Below are 21,406 nucleotides of genomic sequence, written 5' to 3' on the forward strand. Positions count from 1 at the left end.
ATCCTGGCAATTCCTCCACTGCCACGGCGACACTACCGAGGCACTCACAGTGATCAAAGGCACTGTCCCCGAGGACCACAGACAGACTTTCAACGGAAAACCTTTGCCACACGAGGGGACCTGGAAACTTGAAAGGGCACAGTGGCTGTCCACGACAGTGCGCCTGGCGTCGCAACAGTGCCCCCACCTCTGTCCCCCCAACGGACTGCTCCAGGTAAACCTCTGGCTGTTCGCAAGCCGAGTCATGCCCCCCCGGGAGAAGCACTTTCGCTTTGCACATTCCCAAACAAGGGAACAAAGCAGCCCAAGGGGATGTTCGCATAACTAAACATCCTCCAAGGAGGCCAGCAGAGACGCGTCACCATGTCAATCTTCTTTACGTCTCGCAAGACACCCTTTGGGTGTCTTTCCTCTGGCAATGGGATTCCAACTCTACACAGGTTACCTACCTCACCTCATCCACTTGAAGTGCCAAAGCCATCCCCTCCATAGGCAGCTGATGCCAGCCCATCACGAACATGACACATCCTTGGGAAGCCGAGGCCAGCACCTGCAACCCAATTATGATAGCCTATTCCACGACATCACAAAGGACATGTCCTCATCTTCCCTTCCCTTCCTGTACGGGCCATCAGTGATCCACGCAGGTTTAAATTCAGCACTCATTCCTCTCCCCACTCCACGATGACCCACTTGGCATCAACACTGTGCCGGGAGTTAAAGTAGAGAAGCAAACAAGGGCAGCAGCGAGGCCTAATCCATCAGCCCCTTTCCACCGATGCCCAACCGAGCTCACCCCCGCCCATTGCTCCAGCCTTACTAGGCACTCAAGAAGCTCACCGTGAAAAATGCAAGAACAGGGAGGGCCACAGGCCTGGCCTGAGGTTCCAGGCACCAACCAGGGACGCTTGCTCATTTTGGCTTCCAGAATCAACCCCCAAAATGGCATGCACGAAGCGTGATCCTGGCCAAAACTCACCTCCCAACTGCAAGCTAACTGGGCCTAGACCAGCACACACTCTGGCTCTTAAGACCAGCAGGAGAGCCTGCCCCCTCGCATTCCCTCAACAGCCATTCAGCAGGGACCCGGGATTCACAGATAACACAGCTTATGTGCAGACACGGTCAACCCTCAGACAGGAGCCCCTCCAATACTGGAGTCCTTGGTGGTGTTTGCATGCATGTCAGCGGAAGACGCTGGCCCTCATTCCTAACTGTCCTCTCCCCCTGAGACAGGAAACGTGCTGAACCTCAGTTTCGATGACGAGACGGTAGAGTGTTCTCACTCATTTGGCTCAGATTTTCCAAGGAATGCATGCAAGGGTGTCATCATCAATCCAAGCACATGCTGGGACGCTGCAGAACACAACCGGGGTCTGCGCGGGACACTGTACAGGAGCCATGAGCCTGGGCTACCCCAAAAGCCTGGAGAATCCACAGCCCTCAGGCCACTCAGCAAGGGGAACAATCAATCCACTCTTGCAGCCATTGGGCCCGTCTGAGGAAAACCTAATATCTAACGGCACATCTTGGGGTGCTTGAATACCTACCATCCTGAGTTATCCACGACCACGCTCGGGGACATGGGCCCGCCTCACTTTTTCCAGTTCTTCTTAGCACCTCCAGTCATCAGAGCACACGAAGGTCTTCTTGTTTGTGCCGACGGCCAGCCTTTCCCAGCAACTGCACCTGAGAAGTGGACAGAAATCACCGAGGCTTCATAAGTGGACCAGTGTCCTCACAGGACATGATCCATAAAAACAGTTACCTGGCCTTGAGCTCTGAAACTGCTTCCCAAGGACCTCTAACCCTTACCGAGAATTGACTGCATGTCTGATAGTATGACTGCAGGAAGTTACGCACATATGTTGGCCGGTGTCTGAGAGGCTGTATGTGTGTGTTCACACGTGTGGGCGTGTGTGACTGTGACTGCGCATGCGGACATGCTTGTGGGTTCCTCTGTGTGCCGGTGCATATGGTCTCTGTGTGTCCCTATGGCCCTGTGAAGAGGAGTCCAACAATAAAAGAAATAGTTTATACACAGCACCCTGGTTAGACCCCTAACTGAAAGGAGAAAGAATCCTGTCAGCTTTAAGAGGCCACAGACACACTTTGACCCCCAGGGGCTGTTGAAATAGTCCACGGACTCCCGCTCTCCTACAGCCACGCCTTCTGACCAAAACACAAAGCCTCGACGAGACCTGCCTCCGGGCCTTGGCTGTGACATTGACATGCACCTCGAGACTCTGTCAGCTACCAGTATATCTGATGGGCATTTGGGGTCACTCGCAGCACTTCCGGAAGCAAGGGAACTCCCATGGTCGGGCCGACACCGACCGGCAGCTGTCTACTGCCAAGATGCAGTCTGAAAGCACTCAAGGGGCTAACGAACGTGGGCCCACGTGCCACTTCTCGCCAACTAGGCCTAATCACTTTCCATTGACCCGTGGGAATGCCCACCACAGGTAGTGGTGGGCTTCAGCCACCATGACCCATGTCGGATCCCCACGGCGGAAACTAGTCCACATTCCCAGCCACGTCTCAGGCAGCTCCCATCTTGAATGTTCGCGGCCCTGACCCCTAAGGAAACGCTCAAACCCTTGAAAGCCTCGTCCTACATGCCCTCCTCCAGCCCACAGGGCGACACGACCCTACTGGAAACCACAAACATCTTCAGAACACGGGAACACTGAACACCAGGGAAGACAGACCGCAAGCCTGTCTCCTTCGTTGATGCTGATCCCACACCATGCACCCTGGAAATTCTCCACTGCCACAGTAACACTACCGAGTAACTCACAGTGATCAAAGGCATGGTCCCCGAGGACCACAGACAGACTTTCAATGGAAGACCTCTGCCATGCTAGGGAACTTGGAAGCCTGAAAGGGAACAGTGGCTGGCCACGGCAGCACAGCAGGCATGGCAATGGGGCCCCCATCTCTGCCCCACCAATGGACTGCTCCAGATAAACCTCTGGCTGTTCGAAAGGCCTGCGTGCTACACCGGCCGGTCGCGTCATTCCCCCACGGGAGAAACACTTTCGCTTTACACATTGCCAAACAAGGGAACAAAGCGGCCAAAGGGGATGTTCGCATAACTCAACTACCTGCAAGGAGGCCGGCACAGACGCCTCACCATGTCGATCTTCTCTACTTCCCGCAAGACACCCTTTGGGTGTCATTCCTCGGGCAACGGGATCGCAACTCTACACAGCTTACCTACCTCAACTCACCCACTTGAACTGCCAAAGCCATCCGCTCCATAGGCAGCTTATGCCAGCCCATCACGAACAAGACAGATTCTTGGGAAGCCGAGGCCAGCGCCTGCAACCCAATGATGACAACCCATCCCACGACATCACACAGGAACTTTCCTCATGATACCTTACCTTTCTCTCCAGGCCAGCAGCCACCACCCAGGCTGAAATGCTTCACTCGATCCACACCCCACTCCACGAAGATCCACTTAGCGCCAACAGTGTGCCGGCAACTTCAGCAGAGGAGCTGACAGGGGCAGCACTGAGGCCTAAACCATCAGCCCCCTTCCGCCATCGCCCAACTCCAGCCCACGCCCGCCCACTGCTCCAGCCACACGGGGCAGTCAAGAACCTCACTGCACGAAACACAACAACAGAGAGGGCCACAGGCCTGGCCTGAGGCTCCAGGCTCCAACCAGGGAAGCTTGCTCATTTTGGCTTCCATAATCAACCTCGGAAGCAGCATGCACAAAGTGTGATCCTGTCCAAAAATCACCTCTCCAAGCTGCAAGCTTACTGGGTCTATACCAGAACACACTCCGACCCTGAAGACTAGCAGGAAAGCCTGCCCTCTTGCATTCCCTCAACGGCCTTTTAGCAGGGACCGGGGATTCATAGATGACCCAGCTTATGGGCAGACATGGTCGACCCTCAGACAGGAGCCCCTCCAATGCTGGAGCCCTTAGTGGGGTTTGCATGCCTGTCAGCAGGGGACGTTGGCCCTCACTCCTAACTGTCCCATACTCCCGAGACAGGAAACGTGCTGGACCTCAGTTTCGATGAGGAGACGGTAGAGCATTCTCACTCATTTTGTTCAGATTTTCCAAGGAATGCATACAAGGGTGTCATCATTGATCCAAGCACATGCTGGGAGGCTGCAGAACACAAAAGGGAAGGCCGTGGGTCTCTGCAGAGGAGCCATGACCTGGAAGTACTCCAACTGCCTGGGGAATCCACAGTCCTCAGGCCACTCAGCAAGACCAACAATCAATCCACTCTTGCAACCATTGGGCCCATCTGTGGAAATCCTAATATCCAATGGCACATCTTAGTATGGGTGAATGCCTACCGTCCTGAGCTATCCACAGCCTTGCTCGGCAACGTGCAGCCGCCCCACTTTGTCCAGTTCTCCTTAGCACATCCAGTCATCAGACAACGCGAAGGTCTTCTTCTCTTTGCCGACAGCCAGCCTTACTCTGCAACTGCACCTGAGAAGTGGACAGAAGTCAGGCAGGTTTCTGAATTGCACAAGGGTCCTCAGAGAACATGATTTTTGGGAACACTTAACCTGGGCGTGAGCCTGGAACCTGCTTCCCAAGTACCACTATCCCTTACCGAAAACTGATTGTGTGTCTCACAGCACGACTGAAGGAAGTTACGCACGTATATTGCTCGCTGTGTGAGACGCTGTATGTGTGTATTCACACGTGTGGGCGTGTGTGACTGTGACTGTGCACGAGGATGCGTTTGTGGATACCTGTGTGTGCCGCTAAACACACGTCTTGGTCTCTGGGTGTCCCTGTGGCCCTCTGCAGACGCCTCTAACAGTAAACGTCATAGTTTATACACAGCACCCTGGTTGGACCCCCAACTGAAAGGAGAAAGACCCCTGTCAGCTTCATGAGGCCACATGCGATCTTTGAACCCCAGGCTGTCAAAATAGGCCACAGATTCCCGCTCTCCCACAGCCACGCCTTCTGACCAAAGCACAAAGACTGGACGAGACCTCCCTCCCGGCCGTGGGTGTCACACCTATGTGGACCTGGAGATCCTGCCACCTACCACCACATCTGATGTGCCCTTGGGGTCACTCCCAGTGCTCCCGGAAGCAAGGTAACCTCCCATGGGCAGGCTGACACCGACCTGCAGTTGCCGACAGGCAAGATGCAGCCTGGCACTTCTCAAGGGGTTAACGGACTTCGGCCCAAGTGTCTCATCTCGCCACCTAGACCAAATCACTTCCCATGACCCCGTGGGAATGCCCTCAATGGGAAGTGTTGGGCTTCAGCAAGCATGACACAGGTTGGAACCCCACAGCGGAAATTAGGCCACCTTCCCGGACACGTATAGGCAAGCTTCCAACTGGTAAGCTATGCGGCCCTGACCACTGAGGAAACGCTCAAACGCTACACAGCCTCGTCCTAGGTGCCCTCCTCCTGCCTGCAGGGCGACTCGACTCTACTTGAAGCCACAGACATCATGTGAACACGGAGACACTGAACAGCAGGGAAGACACACCGCAAGCCTGTCTGCTTTGATGACGCCCACCCCACCCCATGCATCCTGGCAATTCTCCACTGCCACAGCGACACTACCGAGGCCCTCACAGTGATCAAAGGCACTGTCCCCGACGACCACAGACAGACTTTCAACGGAAAACCTTTGCCACACGAGGGGACCTGGAAACTTGAAAGGGCACAGTGGCTGTCCACGACAGTGCGCCTGGCGTCGCAACAGTGCCCCCACCTCTGTCCCCACAACGGACTGCTCCAGGTAAACCTCTGGCTGTTCGCAAGCCGAGTCATGCCCCCCCGGGAGAAGCACTTTCGCTTTGCACATTCCCAAACAACGGAACGATTAGGCCAATGGGGATGTTCGCATAACTAAACATCCTCCAAGGAGGCCAGCAGAGACGCGTCACCATGTCAATCCTCTTTACGTCTCGCAAGACACCCTTTGGGTGTCTTTCCCATGGCAATGGGATTCCAACTCTACACAGGCTACCTACCTCACCTCATCCACTTGAACTGCCAAAGCCATCCCGTCCATAGGCAGCTGATGCCAGCCCATCACGAACATGACACATCCTTGGGAAGCCGAGGCCAGCACCTGCAACCCAATTATGATAGCCTATTCCACGACATCACAAAGGACATGTCCTCATCTTCCCTTCCCTTCCTGTACGGGCCATCAGTGATCCACGCAGGTTTAAATTCAGCACTCATTCCTCTCCCCACTCCACGATGACCCACTTGGCATCAACACTGTGCCGGGAGTTAAAGTAGAGAAGCAAACAAGGGCAGCAGCGAGGCCTAATCCATCAGCCCCTTTCCGCCGATGCCCAACCTAGCTCACCCCCGCCCATTGCTCCAGCCTCACTAGGCACTCAAGAAGCTCACCATGAAAAACGCAAGAACAGGGAGGGCCACAGGCCTGGCCTGAGGTTCCAGGCACCAACCAGGGACGCTTGCTCATTTTGGCTTCCAGAATCAACCCCCAAAATGGCATGCACGAAGCGTGATCCTGGCCAAAACTCACCTCCCAACTGCAAGCTAACTGGGCCTAGACCAGCACACACTCTGACTCTTAAGACCAGCAGGAGAGCCTGCCCCCTCGCATTCCCTCAACATCCATTCTAGCAGGGACCCGGGATTCACAGATAACACAGCTTATGTGCAGACACGGTCAACCCTCAGACAGGAGCCCCTCCAATACTGGAGTCCTTGGTGGTGTTTGCATGCATGTCAGCGGAAGACGCTGGCCCTCATTCCTAACTGTCCTCTCCCCCTGAGAGAGGAAACGTGCTGAACCTCAGTTTCGATGACGAGACGGTAGAGTGTTCTCACTCATTTGGCCCAGATTTTCCAAGGAATGCATGCAAGGGTGTCATCATCATTCCAAGCACATGCTGGGACGCTGCAGAACACAACCGGGGTCTGCGCGGGACACTGTACAGGAGCCATGAGCCTGGGCTACCCCAAAAGCCTGGAGAATCCACAGCCCTCAGGCCACTCAGCAAGGGGAACAATCAATCCACTCTTGCAGCCATTGGGCCCGTCTGAGGAAAACCTAATATCTAACGGCACATCTTGGGGTGCTTGAATACCTACCATCCTGAGTTATCCACGACCACGCTCGGGGACATGGGCCCGCCTCACTTTTTCCAGTTCTTCTTAGCACCTCCAGTCATCAGAGCACACGAAGGTCTTCTTGTTTGTGCCGACGGCCAGCCTTTCCCAGCAACTGCACCTGAGAAGTGGACAGAAATCACCGAGGCTTCATAAGTGGACCGGTGTCCTCACAGGACATGATCCATAAAAACAGTTACCTGGCCTTGAGCTCTGAAACTGCTTCCCAAGGACCTCTAACCCTTACCGAGAATTGACTGCATGTCTGATAGTACGACTGCAGGAAGTTACGCACATATGTTGGCCGGTGTCTGAGAGGCTGTATGTGTGTGTTCACGCGTGTGGGCGTGTGTGACTGTGACTGCGCATGCGGACGTGCTTGTGGGTTCCTCTGTGTGCCGCTGCATACGCGTCTTGGTCTCTGTGTGTCCCTATGGCCCTGTGAAGAGGAGTCCAACAATAAAAGAAAGAGTTTATACACAGCACCCTGGTGAGACCCCTAACTAAAAGGAGAAAAAACCCTGTCAGCTTTAAGAGGCCGCAGGCACACTTTGACCCCCAGGGGCTGTTGAAATAGTCCACGGACTCCCGCTCTCCTACAGCCACGCCTTCTGACCAAAACACAAAGCCTCGACGAGACCTGCCTCCGGGCCTTGGCTGTGACATCGACATGCACCTCGAGACTCTGTCAGCTACCAGTATATCTGATGGGCATTTGGGGTCACTCACAGCACTTCCGAAAGCAAGGGAAATCCCATGGTCGGGCCGACACCGACCGGCAGCTGTCTGCTGCCAAGATGCAGTCTGAAAACACTCAAGGGGCTAACGAACGTGGGCCCACGTGCCACTTCTCGCCAACTAGGCCTAATCACTTTCCATTGACCCGTGGGAATGCCCACCACAGGTAGTGGTGGGCTTCAGCCACCATGACCCATGTCGGATCCCCACGGCGGAAACTAGTCCACATTCCCAGCCACGTCTCAGGCAGCTCCCATCTTGAATGTTCGCGGCCCTGACCCCTAAGGAAACGCTCAAACCCTTGAAAGCCTCGTCCTACATGCCCTCCTCCAGCCCACAGGGCGACACGACCCTACTGGAAACCACAAACATCTTCAGAACACGGGAACACTGAACACCAGGGAAGACAGACCGCAAGCCTGTCTCCTTCGTTGATGCTGATCCCACACCATGCACCCTGGAAATTCTCCACTGCCACAGTAACACTACCGAGTAACTCACAGTGATCAAAGGCATGGTCCCCGAGGACCACAGACAGACTTTCAATGGAAGACCTCTGCCATGCGAGGGAACTTGGAAGCCTGAAAGGGAACAGTGGCTGGCCACGGCAGCACAGCAGGCATGGCAATGGGGCCCCCATCTCTGCCCCACCAATGGACTGCTCCAGATAAACCTCTGGCTGTTCGAAAGGCCTGCGTGCTACACCGGCCGGTCGCGTCATTCCCCCACGGGAGAAACACTTTCGCTTTACACATTGCCAAACAAGGGAACAAAGCGGCCAAAGGGGATGTTCGCATAACTCAACTACCTGCAAGGAGGCCGGCACAGACGCCTCACCATGTCGATCTTCTCTACTTCCCGCAAGACACCCTTTGGGTGTCATTCCTCGGGCAACGGGATCGCAACTCTACACAGCTTACCTACCTCAACTCACCCACTTGAACTGCCAAAGCCATCCGCTCCATAGGCAGCTTATGCCAGCCCATCACGAACAAGACAGATTCTTGGGAAGCCGAGGCCAGCGCCTGCAACCCAATGATGACAACCCATCCCACGACATCACACAGGAACTTTCCTCATGATACCTTACCTTTCTCTCCAGGCCAGCAGCCACCACCCAGGCTGAAATGCTTCACTCGATCCACACCCCACTCCACGAAGATCCACTTAGCGCCAACAGTGTGCCGGCAACTTCAGCAGAGGAGCTGACAGGGGCAGCACTGAGGCCTAAACCATCAGCCCCCTTCCGCCATCGCCCAACTCCAGCCCACGCCCGCCCACTGCTCCAGCCACACGGGGCAGTCAAGAACCTCACTGCACGAAACACAACAACAGAGAGGGCCACAGGCCTGGCCTGAGGCTCCAGGCTCCAACCAGGGAAGCTTGCTCATTTTGGCTTCCATAATCAACCTCGGAAGCAGCATGCACAAAGTGTGATCCTGTCCAAAAATCACCTCTCCAAGCTGCAAGCTTACTGGGTCTATACCAGAACACACTCCGACCCTGAAGACTAGCAGGAAAGCCTGCCCTCTTGCATTCCCTCAACGGCCTTTTAGCAGGGACCGGGGATTCATAGATGACCCAGCTTATGGGCAGACATGGTCGACCCTCAGACAGGAGCCCCTCCAATGCTGGAGCCCTTAGTGGGGTTTGCATGCCTGTCAGCAGGGGACGTTGGCCCTCACTCCTAACTGTCCCATACTCCCGAGACAGGAAACGTGCTGGACCTCAGTTTCGATGAGGAGACGGTAGAGCATTCTCACTCATTTTGTTCAGATTTTCCAAGGAATGCATACAAGGGTGTCATCATTGATCCAAGCACATGCTGGGAGGCTGCAGAACACAAAAGGGAAGGCCGTGGGTCTCTGCAGAGGAGCCATGACCTGGAAGTACTCCAACTGCCTGGGGAATCCACAGTCCTCAGGCCACTCAGCAAGACCAACAATCAATCCACTCTTGCAACCATTGGGCCCATCTGTGGAAATCCTAATATCCAATGGCACATCTTAGTATGGGTGAATGCCTACCGTCCTGAGCTATCCACAGCCTTGCTCGGCAACGTGCAGCCGCCCCACTTTGTCCAGTTCTCCTTAGCACATCCAGTCATCAGACAACGCGAAGGTCTTCTTCTCTTTGCCGACAGCCAGCCTTACTCTGCAACTGCACCTGAGAAGTGGACAGAAGTCAGGCAGGTTTCTGAATTGCACAAGGGTCCTCAGAGAACATGATTTTTGGGAACACTTAACCTGGGCGTGAGCCTGGAACCTGCTTCCCAAGTACCACTATCCCTTACCGAAAACTGATTGTGTGTCTCACAGCACGACTGAAGGAAGTTACGCACGTATATTGCTCGCTGTGTGAGACGCTGTATGTGTGTATTCACACGTGTGGGCGTGTGTGACTGTGACTGTGCACGAGGATGCGTTTGTGGATACCTGTGTGTGCCGCTAAACACACGTCTTGGTCTCTGGGTGTCCCTGTGGCCCTCTGCAGACGCCTCTAACAGTAAACGTCATAGTTTATACACAGCACCCTGGTTGGACCCCCAACTGAAAGGAGAAAGACCCCTGTCAGCTTCATGAGGCCACATGCGATCTTTGAACCCCAGGCTGTCAAAATAGGCCACAGATTCCCGCTCTCCCACAGCCACGCCTTCTGACCAAAGCACAAAGACTGGACGAGACCTCCCTCCCGGCCGTGGGTGTCACACCTATGTGGACCTGGAGATCCTGCCACCTACCACCACATCTGATGTGCCCTTGGGGTCACTCCCAGTGCTCCCGGAAGCAAGGTAACCTCCCATGGGCAGGCTGACACCGACCTGCAGTTGCCGACAGGCAAGATGCAGCCTGGCACTTCTCAAGGGGTTAACGGACTTCGGCCCAAGTGTCTCATCTCGCCACCTAGACCAAATCACTTCCCATGACCCCGTGGGAATGCCCTCAATGGGAAGTGTTGGGCTTCAGCAAGCATGACACAGGTTGGAACCCCACAGCGGAAATTAGGCCACCTTCCCGGACACGTATAGGCAAGCTTCCAACTGGTAAGCTATGCGGCCCTGACCACTGAGGAAACGCTCAAACGCTACACAGCCTCGTCCTAGGTGCCCTCCTCCTGCCTGCAGGGCGACTCGACTCTACTTGAAGCCACAGACATCATGTGAACACGGAGACACTGAACAGCAGGGAAGACACACCGCAAGCCTGTCTGCTTTGATGACGCCCACCCCACCCCATGCATCCTGGCAATTCTCCACTGCCACAGCGACACTACCGAGGCCCTCACAGTGATCAAAGGCACTGTCCCCGACGACCACAGACAGACTTTCAACGGAAAACCTTTGCCACACGAGGGGACCTGGAAACTTGAAAGGGCACAGTGGCTGTCCACGACAGTGCGCCTGGCGTCGCAACAGTGCCCCCACCTCTGTCCCCACAACGGACTGCTCCAGGTAAACCTCTGGCTGTTCGCAAGCCGAGTCATGCCCCCCCGGGAGAAGCACTTTCGCTTTGCACATTCCCAAACAACGGAACGATTAGGCCAATGGGGATGTTCGCATAACTAAACATCCTCCAAGGAGGCCAGCAGAGACGCGTCACCATGTCAATCCTCTTTACGTCTCGCAAGACACCCTTTGGGTGTCTTTCCCATGGCAATGGGATTCCAACTCTACACAGGCTACCTACCTCACCTCATCCACTTGAACTGCCAAAGCCATCCCGTCCATAGGCAGCTGATGCCAGCCCATCACGAACATGACACATCCTTGGGAAGCCGAGGCCAGCACCTGCAACCCAATTATGATAGCCTATTCCACGACATCACAAAGGACATGTCCTCATCTTCCCTTCCCTTCCTGTACGGGCCATCAGTGATCCACGCAGGTTTAAATTCAGCACTCATTCCTCTCCCCACTCCACGATGACCCACTTGGCATCAACACTGTGCCGGGAGTTAAAGTAGAGAAGCAAACAAGGGCAGCAGCGAGGCCTAATCCATCAGCCCCTTTCCGCCGATGCCCAACCTAGCTCACCCCCGCCCATTGCTCCAGCCTCACTAGGCACTCAAGAAGCTCACCATGAAAAACGCAAGAACAGGGAGGGCCACAGGCCTGGCCTGAGGTTCCAGGCACCAACCAGGGACGCTTGCTCATTTTGGCTTCCAGAATCAACCCCCAAAATGGCATGCACGAAGCGTGATCCTGGCCAAAACTCACCTCCCAACTGCAAGCTAACTGGGCCTAGACCAGCACACACTCTGACTCTTAAGACCAGCAGGAGAGCCTGCCCCCTCGCATTCCCTCAACATCCATTCTAGCAGGGACCCGGGATTCACAGATAACACAGCTTATGTGCAGACACGGTCAACCCTCAGACAGGAGCCCCTCCAATACTGGAGTCCTTGGTGGTGTTTGCATGCATGTCAGCGGAAGACGCTGGCCCTCATTCCTAACTGTCCTCTCCCCCTGAGAGAGGAAACGTGCTGAACCTCAGTTTCGATGACGAGACGGTAGAGTGTTCTCACTCATTTGGCCCAGATTTTCCAAGGAATGCATGCAAGGGTGTCATCATCATTCCAAGCACATGCTGGGACGCTGCAGAACACAACCGGGGTCTGCGCGGGACACTGTACAGGAGCCATGAGCCTGGGCTACCCCAAAAGCCTGGAGAATCCACAGCCCTCAGGCCACTCAGCAAGGGGAACAATCAATCCACTCTTGCAGCCATTGGGCCCGTCTGAGGAAAACCTAATATCTAACGGCACATCTTGGGGTGCTTGAATACCTACCATCCTGAGTTATCCACGACCACGCTCGGGGACATGGGCCCGCCTCACTTTTTCCAGTTCTTCTTAGCACCTCCAGTCATCAGAGCACACGAAGGTCTTCTTGTTTGTGCCGACGGCCAGCCTTTCCCAGCAACTGCACCTGAGAAGTGGACAGAAATCACCGAGGCTTCATAAGTGGACCGGTGTCCTCACAGGACATGATCCATAAAAACAGTTACCTGGCCTTGAGCTCTGAAACTGCTTCCCAAGGACCTCTAACCCTTACCGAGAATTGACTGCATGTCTGATAGTACGACTGCAGGAAGTTACGCACATATGTTGGCCGGTGTCTGAGAGGCTGTATGTGTGTGTTCACGCGTGTGGGCGTGTGTGACTGTGACTGCGCATGCGGACGTGCTTGTGGGTTCCTCTGTGTGCCGCTGCATACGCGTCTTGGTCTCTGTGTGTCCCTATGGCCCTGTGAAGAGGAGTCCAACAATAAAAGAAAGAGTTTATACACAGCACCCTGGTGAGACCCCTAACTAAAAGGAGAAAAAACCCTGTCAGCTTTAAGAGGCCGCAGGCACACTTTGACCCCCAGGGGCTGTTGAAATAGTCCACGGACTCCCGCTCTCCTACAGCCACGCCTTCTGACCAAAACACAAAGCCTCGACGAGACCTGCCTCCGGGCCTTGGCTGTGACATCGACATGCACCTCGAGACTCTGTCAGCTACCAGTATATCTGATGGGCATTTGGGGTCACTCACAGCACTTCCGAAAGCAAGGGAAATCCCATGGTCGGGCCGACACCGACCGGCAGCTGTCTGCTGCCAAGATGCAGTCTGAAAACACTCAAGGGGCTAACGAACGTGGGCCCACGTGCCACTTCTCGCCAACTAGGCCTAATCACTTTCCATTGACCCGTGGGAATGCCCACCACAGGAAGTGGTGGGTTTCAGCCACCATGACCCATGTCAGATCCCCACGGCGGAAACTAGTCCACATTCCCAGCCACGTCTCAGGCAGCTCCCATCTTGAATGTTCGCGGCCCTGACCCCTAAGGAAACGCTCAAACCCTTGAAAGCCTCGTCCTACATGCCCTCCTCCAGCCCACAGGGCGACACGACCCTACTGGAAACCACAAACATCTTCAGAACACGGGAACACTGAACACCAGGGAAGACAGACCGCAAGCCTGTCTCCTTCGTTGATGCTGATCCCACACCATGCATCCTGGAAATTCTCCACTGCCACAGTGACACTACCGAGTAACTCACAGTGATCAAAGGCATGGTCCCCGAGGACCACAGACAGACTTTCAATGGAAGACCTCTGCCATGCGAGGGAACTTGGAAGCCTGAAAGGGAACAGTGGCTGGCCACGGCAGCACAGCAGGCATGGCAATGGGGCCCCCATCTCTGCCCCACCAATGGACTGCTCCAGATAAACCTCTGGCTGTTCGAAAGGCCTGCGTGCTACACCGGCCGGTCGCGTCATTCCCCCACGGGAGAAACACTTTCGCTTTACACATTGCCAAACAAGGGAACAAAGCGGCCAAAGGGGATGTTCGCATAACTCAACTACCTGCAAGGAGGCCGGCACAGACGCCTCACCATGTCGATCTTCTCTACTTCCCGCAAGACACCCTTTGGGTGTCATTCCTCGGGCAACGGGATCGCAACTCTACACAGCTTACCTACCTCAACTCACCCACTTGAACTGCCAAAGCCATCCGCTCCATAGGCAGCTTATGCCAGCCCATCACGAACAAGACACATTCTTGGGAAGCCGAGGCCAGCGCCTGCAAACCAATGATGACAACCCATCCCACGACATCACACAGGACCTTTCCTCATGATACCTTACCTTTCTCTCCAGGCCAGCAGACACCACCCAGGCTGAAATGCTTCACTCGATCCACACCCCACTTCACGAAGATCCACTTAGCACCAACAGTGTGCCGGCAACTTCAGCAGAGGAGCTGACAGGGGCAGCACTGAGGCCTAAACCATCAGCCCCCTTCCGCCATCGCCCAACTCCAGCCCACGCCCGCCCACTGCTCCAGCCACACGGGGCAGTCAAGAACCTCACTGCACGAAACACAACAACAGAGAGGGCCACAGGCCTGGCCTGAGGCTCCAGGCTCCAACCAGGGAAGCTTGCTCATGTTGGCTTCCATAATCAACCTCGGAAGCGGCATGCACAAAGTGTGATCCTGTCCAAAAATCACCTCTCCAAGCTGCAAGCTTACTGGGTCTATACCAGAACACACTCCGACCCTGAAGACTAGCAGGAAAGCCTGCCCTCTTGCATTCCCTCAACGGCCTTTTAGCAGGGACCGGGGATTCATAGATGACCCAGCTTATGGGCAGACATGGTCGACCCTCAGACAGGAGCCCCTCCAATGCTGGAGCCCTTAGTGGGGTTTGCATGCCTGTCAGCAGGGGACGTTGGCCCTCACTCCTAACTGTCCCATACTCCCGAGACAGGAAACGTGCTGGACCTCACTTTCGATGAGGAGACGGTAGAGCGTTCTCACTCATTTTGTTCAGATTTTCCAAGGAATGCATACAAGGGTGTCATCATCGATCCAAGCACATGCTGGGACGCTGCAGAACACAAAAGGGAAGGCCATGGGTCTCTGCAGAGGAGCCATGACCTGGAAGTACTCCAACTGCCTGGGGAATCCACAGTCCTCAGGCCACTCAGCAAGACCAACAATCAATCCACTCTTGCAACCATTGGGCCCATCTGTGGAAATCCTAATATCCAATGGCACATCTTAGTATGGGTGAATGCCTACCGTCCTGAGCTATCCACAGCCTTGCTCGGCAACGTGCACCCGCCCCACTTTGTCCAGTTCTCCTTAGCACATCCAGTCATCAGACAACGTGAAGGTCTTCTTCTCTTTGCCGACAGCCAGCCTTACTCTGCAACTGCACCTGAGAAGTGGACAGAAGTCAGGCAGGTTTCTGAATTGCACAAGGGTCCTCAGAGAACATGATTTTTGGGAACACTTAACCTGGGCGTGAGCCTGGAACCTGCTTCCCAAGTACCACTATCCCTTACCGAAAACTGACTGTGTGTCTCACAGCACGACTGAAGGAAGTTACGCACGTACATTGCTCGGTGTGTGAGACGCTGTATGTGTGTATTCACACGTGTGGGCGAGTGTGACTGTGACTGTGCACGAGGATGCGTTTGTGGATACCTATGTGTGCCGCTAAACACGCGTCTTGGTCTCTGGGTGTCCCTGTGGCCCTCTGCAGACGCCTCTAACAGTAAACGTCATAGTTTATACACAGCACCCTGGTTGGACCCCCAACTGAAAGGAGAAAGACCCCTGTCAGCTTCATGAGGCCGCATGCGAACTTTGATCCCCAGGCTGTCTAAATAGGCCACAGACTCCCGCTCTCCCACAGCCACGCCTTCTGACCAAAGCACAAAGACTGGACGAGACCTCCCTCCCGGCCGTGGGTGTCACACCTATGTGGACCTGGAGATCCTGACACGTACCACCACATCTGATGTGCCCTTGGGGTCACTCCCAGTGCTCCCGGAAGCAAGGTAACCTCCCATGGGCAGGCTGACACCGACCTGCAGTTGCCGACAGGCAAGATGCAGCCTGGCACTTCTCAAGGGGTTAACGGACTTCGGCCCAACTGCCTCATCTCGCCAACTAGACCAAATCACTTTCCATGACCCCGTGGGAATGCCCTCAATGGGAAGTGTTGGGCTTCAGCAACCATGACACGGGTTGGAACCCCACAGCGGAAATTAGGCCACCTTCCTGGCCACGTATAGGCAAGCTTCCAACTGGTAGGCTTTGCGGCCCTGACCACTGAGGAAACGCTCAAACGCTACACAGCCTCGTCCTAAGTGCCCTCCTCCTGCCTGCAGGGCGACTCGACTCTACTTGAAGCCACAGACATCATGTGAACACGGAGACACTGAACAGCAGGGAAGACACACCGCAAGCCTGTCTGCTTTGATGATGCCCACCCCACCCCACGCATCCTGGCAATTCCTCCACTGCCACGGCGACACTACCGAGGCACTCACAGTGATCAAAGGCACTGTCCCCGAGGACCACAGACAGACTTTCAACGGAAAACCTTTGCCACACGAGGGGACCTGGAAACTTGAAAGGGCACAGTGGCTGTCCACGACAGTGCGCCTGGCGTCGCAACAGTGCCCCCACCTCTGTCCCCCCAACGGACTGCTCCAGGTAAACCTCTGGCTGTTCGCAAGCCGAGTCATGCCCCCCCGGGAGAAGCACTTTCGTTTTGCACATTCCCAAACAACGGAATGATTAGGCCAAAGGGGATGTTCGCATAACTAAACATCCTCAAAGGAGGCCAGCAGAGACGCGTCACCATGTCAATCTTCTTTACGTCTCGCAAGACACCCTTTGGGTGTCTTTCCTCTGGCAATGGGATTCCAACTCTACACAGGTTACCTACCTCACCTCATCCACTTGAAGTGCCAAAGCCATCCCCTCCATAGGCAGCTGATGCCAGCCCATCACGAACATGACACATCCTTGGGAAGCCGAGGCCAGCACCTGCAACCCAATTATGATAGCCTATTCCACGACATCACAAAGGACATGTCCTCATCTTCCCTTCCCTTCCTGTACGGGCCATCAGTGATCCACGCAGGTTTAAATTCAGCACTCATTCCTCTCCCCACTCCACGATGACCCACTTGGCATCAACACTGTGCCGGGAGTTAAAGTAGAGAAGCAAACAAGGGCAGCAGCGAGGCCTAATCCATCAGCCCCTTTCCACCGATGCCCAACCGAGCTCACCCCCGCCCATTGCTCCAGCCTTACTAGGCACTCAAGAAGCTCACCGTGAAAAACGCAAGAACAGGGAGGGCCACAGGCCTGGCCTGAGGTTCCAGGCACCAACCAGGGACGCTTGCTCATTTTGGCTTCCAGAATCAACCCCCAAAATGGCATGCACGAAGCGTGATCCTGGCCAAAACTCACCTCCCAACTGCAAGCTAACTGGGCCTAGACCAGCACACACTCTGACTCTTAAGACCAGCAGGAGAGCCTGCCCCCTCGCATTCCCTCAACAGCCATTCAGCAGGGACCCGGGATTCACAGATAACACAGCTTATGTGCAGACACGGTCAACCCTCAGACAGGAGCCCCTCCAATACTGGAGTCCTTGGTGGTGTTTGCATGCATGTCAGCGGAAGACGCTGGCCCTCATTCCTAACTGTCCTCTCCCCCTGAGAGAGGAAACGTGCTGAACCTCAGTTTCGATGACGAGACGGTAGAGTGTTCTCACTCATTTGGCTCAGATTTTCCAAGGAATGCATGCAAGGGTGTCATCATCAATCCAAGCACATGCTGGGACGCTGCAGAACACAACCGGGGTCTGCGCGGGACACTGTACAGGAGCCATGAGCCTGGGCTACCCCAAAAGCCTGGAGAATCCACAGCCCTCAGGCCACTCAGCAAGGGGAACAATCAATCCACTCTTGCAGCCATTGGGCCCGTCTGAGGAAAACCTAATATCTAACGGCACATCTTGGGGTGCTTGAATACCTACCATCCTGAGTTATCCACGACCACGCTCGGGGACATGGGCCCGCCTCACTTTTTCCAGTTCTTCTTAGCACCTCCAGTCATCAGAGCACACGAAGGTCTTCTTGTTTGTGCCGACGGCCAGCCTTTCCCAGCAACTGCACCTGAGAAGTGGACAGAAATCACCGAGGCTTCATAAGTGGACCAGTGTCCTCACAGGACATGATCCATAAAAACAGTTACCTGGCCTTGAGCTCTGAAACTGCTTCCCAAGGACCTCTAACCCTTATCGAGAATTGACTGCATGTCTGATAGTATGACTGCAGGAAGTTACGCACATATGTTGGCCGGTGTCTGAGAGGCTGTATGTGTGTGTTCACACGTGTGGGCGTGTGTGACTGTGACTGCGCATGCGGACATGCTTGTGGGTTCCTCTGTGTGCCGCTGCATATGGTCTCTGTGTGTCCCTATGGCCCTGTGAAGAGGAGTCCAACAATAAAAGAAATAGTTTATACACAGCACCCTGGTTAGACCCCTAACTGAAAGGAGAAAGAATCCTGTCAGCTTTAAGAGGCCACAGACACACTTTGACCCCCAGGGGCTGTTGAAATAGTCCACGGACTCCCGCTCTCCTACAGCCACGCCTTCTGACCAAAACACAAAGCCTCGACGAGACCTGCCTCCGGGCCTTGGCTGTGACATCGACATGCACCTCGAGACTCTGTCAGCTACCAGTATATCTGATGGGCATTTGGGGTCACTCGCAGCACTTCCGGAAGCAAGGGAACTCCCATGGTCGGGCCGACACCGACCGGCAGCTGTGTACTGCCAAGATGCAGTCTGAAAGCACTCAAGGGGCTAACGAACGTGGGCCCACGTGCCACTTCTCGCCAACTAGGCCTAATCACTTTCCATTGACCCGTGGGAATGCCCACCACAGGTAGTGGTGGGCTTCAGCCACCATGACCCATGTCGGATCCCCACGGCGGAAACTAGTCCACATTCCCAGCCACGTCTCAGGCAGCTCCCATCTTGAATGTTCGCGGCCCTGACCGCTAAGGAAACGCTCAAACCCTTGAAAGCCTCGTCCTACATGCCCTCCTCCAGCCCACAGGGCGACACGACCCTACTGGAAACCACAAACATCTTCAGAACACGGGAACACTGAACACCAGGGAAGACAGACCGCAAGCCTGTCTCCTTCGTTGATGCTGATCCCACAACATGCACCCTGGAAATTCTCCACTGCCACAGTGACACTACCGAGTAACTCACAGTGATCAAAGGCATGGTCCCCGAGGACCACAGACAAACTTTCAATGGAAGACCTCTGCCATGCGAGGGAACTTGGAAGCCTGAAAGGGAACAGTGGCTGGCCACGGCAGCACAGCAGGCATGGCAATGGGGCCCCCATCTCTGCCCCACCAATGGACTGCTCCAGATAAACCTCTGGCTGTTCGAAAAGCCTGCGTGCTACACCGGCCGGTCGCGTCATTCCCCCACGGGAGAAACACTTTCGCTTTACACATTGCCAAACAAGGGAACAAAGCGGCCAAAGGGGATGTTCGCATAACTCAACTACCTGCAAGGAGGCCGGCACAGACGCCTCACCATGTCGATCTTCTCTACTTCCCGCAAGACACCCTTTGGGTGTCATTCCTCGGGCAACAGGATCGCAGCTCTACACAGCTTACCTACCTCAACTCACCCACTTGAACTGCCAAAGCCATCTGCTCCATAGGCAGCTTAGGCCAGCCCATCACGAACAAGACACATTCTTGGGAAGCCGAGGCCAGCGCCTGCAACCCAATGATGACAACCCATCCCACGACATCACACAGGACCTTTCCTCATGATACCTTACCTTTCTCTCCAGGCCAGCAGCCACCACCCAGGCTGAAATGCTTCACTCGATCCACACCCCACTCCACGAAGATCCACTTAGTGCCAACAGTGTGCCGGCAACTTCAGCAGAGGAGCTGACAGGGGCAGCACTGAGGCCTAAACCATCAGCCCCCTTCCGCCATCGCCCAACTCCAGCCCATGCCCGCCCACGGCTCCAGCCACGCGGGGCAGTCAAGAACCTCACTGCACGAAACACAACAACAGAGAGGGCCACAGGCCTGGCCTGAGGCTCCAGGCTCCAACCAGGGAAGCTTGCTCATGTTGGCTTCCATAATCAACCTCGGAAGCGGCATGCACAAAGTGTGATCCTGTCCAAGAATCACCTCTCCAAGCTGCAAGCTTACTGGGTCTATACCAGAACACACTCCGACCCTGAAGACTAGCAGGAAAGCCTGCCCTCTTGCATTCCCTCAACGGCCTTTTAGCAGGGACCGGGGATTCATAGATGACCCAGCTTATGGGCAGACATGGTCGACCCTCAGACAGTAGCCCCTCCAATGCTGGAGCCCTTAGTGGGGTTTGCATGCCTGTCAGCAGGGGACGTTGGCCCTCACTCCTAACTGTCCCATACTCCCGAGACAGGAAACGTGCTGGACCTCAGTTTCGATGAGGAGACGGTAGAGCGTTCTCACTCATTTAGTTCAGATTTTCCAAGGAATGCATACAAGGGTGTCATCATCGATCCAAGCACATGCTGGGACGCTGCAGAACACAAAAGGGAAGGCCGTGGGTCTCTGCAGAGGAGCCATGACCTGGAAGTACTCCAACTGCCTGGGGAATCCACAGTCCTCAGGCCACTCAGCAAGACCAACAATCAATCCACTCTTGCAACCATTGGGCCCATCTGTGGAAATCCTAATATCCAATGGCACATCTTAGTATGGGTGAATGCCTACCGTCCTGAGCTATCCACAGCCTTGCTCGGCAACGTGCAGCCGCCCCACTTTGTCCAGTTCTCCTTAGCACATCCAGTCATCAGACAACGCGAAGGTCTTCTTCTCTTTGCCGATAGCCAGCCTTACTCTGCAACTGCACCTGAGAAGTGGACAGAAGTCAGGCAGGTTTCTGAATTGCACAAGGGTCCTCAGAGAACATGATTTTTGGGAACACTTAACCTGGGCGTGAGCCTGGAACCTGCTTCCCAAGTACCACTATCCCTTACCGAAAACTGACTGTGTGTCTCACAGCACGACTGAAGGAAGTTACGCACGTACATTGCTCGGTGTGTGAGACGCTGTATATGTGTATTCACACGTGTGGGCGAGTGTGACTGTGACTGTGCACGAGGATGCGTTTGTGGATACCTATGTGTGCCGCTAAACACGCGTCTTGGTCTCTGGGTGTCCCTGTG

The 21,406-nt window shown here is 55.0% G+C and overlaps 8 non-coding genes across 8 annotated transcripts; all 8 read right to left on the reverse strand.

Annotated features, from left to right (window-relative positions):
• Positions 1–1,246: 1,246 nt before the first annotated feature.
• Positions 1,247–1,339, reverse strand: LOC132361100 (small nucleolar RNA SNORD116). Its single transcript, XR_009501413.1, has one exon. It is a non-coding gene; the product is annotated as a small nucleolar RNA SNORD116 (small nucleolar RNA).
• Positions 1,340–4,022: 2,683 nt separating this feature from the next.
• LOC132361756 (small nucleolar RNA SNORD116) lies at positions 4,023–4,115 on the reverse strand. Its single transcript, XR_009502025.1, has one exon. It is a non-coding gene; the product is annotated as a small nucleolar RNA SNORD116 (small nucleolar RNA).
• Positions 4,116–6,783: 2,668 nt separating this feature from the next.
• Positions 6,784–6,876, reverse strand: LOC132361186 (small nucleolar RNA SNORD116). The gene has a single exon (XR_009501495.1). It is a non-coding gene; the product is annotated as a small nucleolar RNA SNORD116 (small nucleolar RNA).
• A 2,690-nt stretch (positions 6,877–9,566) lies between these two features.
• LOC132361757 (small nucleolar RNA SNORD116) lies at positions 9,567–9,659 on the reverse strand. The gene has a single exon (XR_009502026.1). It is a non-coding gene; the product is annotated as a small nucleolar RNA SNORD116 (small nucleolar RNA).
• Positions 9,660–12,327: 2,668 nt separating this feature from the next.
• Positions 12,328–12,420, reverse strand: LOC132361187 (small nucleolar RNA SNORD116). Its single transcript, XR_009501496.1, has one exon. It is a non-coding gene; the product is annotated as a small nucleolar RNA SNORD116 (small nucleolar RNA).
• A 2,690-nt stretch (positions 12,421–15,110) lies between these two features.
• LOC132361826 (small nucleolar RNA SNORD116) lies at positions 15,111–15,203 on the reverse strand. The gene has a single exon (XR_009502093.1). It is a non-coding gene; the product is annotated as a small nucleolar RNA SNORD116 (small nucleolar RNA).
• A 2,668-nt stretch (positions 15,204–17,871) lies between these two features.
• Positions 17,872–17,964, reverse strand: LOC132361101 (small nucleolar RNA SNORD116). The gene has a single exon (XR_009501414.1). It is a non-coding gene; the product is annotated as a small nucleolar RNA SNORD116 (small nucleolar RNA).
• A 2,683-nt stretch (positions 17,965–20,647) lies between these two features.
• LOC132361878 (small nucleolar RNA SNORD116) lies at positions 20,648–20,740 on the reverse strand. Its single transcript, XR_009502143.1, has one exon. It is a non-coding gene; the product is annotated as a small nucleolar RNA SNORD116 (small nucleolar RNA).
• Positions 20,741–21,406: the final 666 nt, after the last annotated feature.

The sequence above is a fragment of the Balaenoptera ricei genome, chromosome 2, assembly GCF_028023285.1.
Source record: "Balaenoptera ricei isolate mBalRic1 chromosome 2, mBalRic1.hap2, whole genome shotgun sequence".
NCBI classification, from domain to species: Eukaryota; Metazoa; Chordata; class Mammalia; order Artiodactyla; family Balaenopteridae; genus Balaenoptera; species Balaenoptera ricei.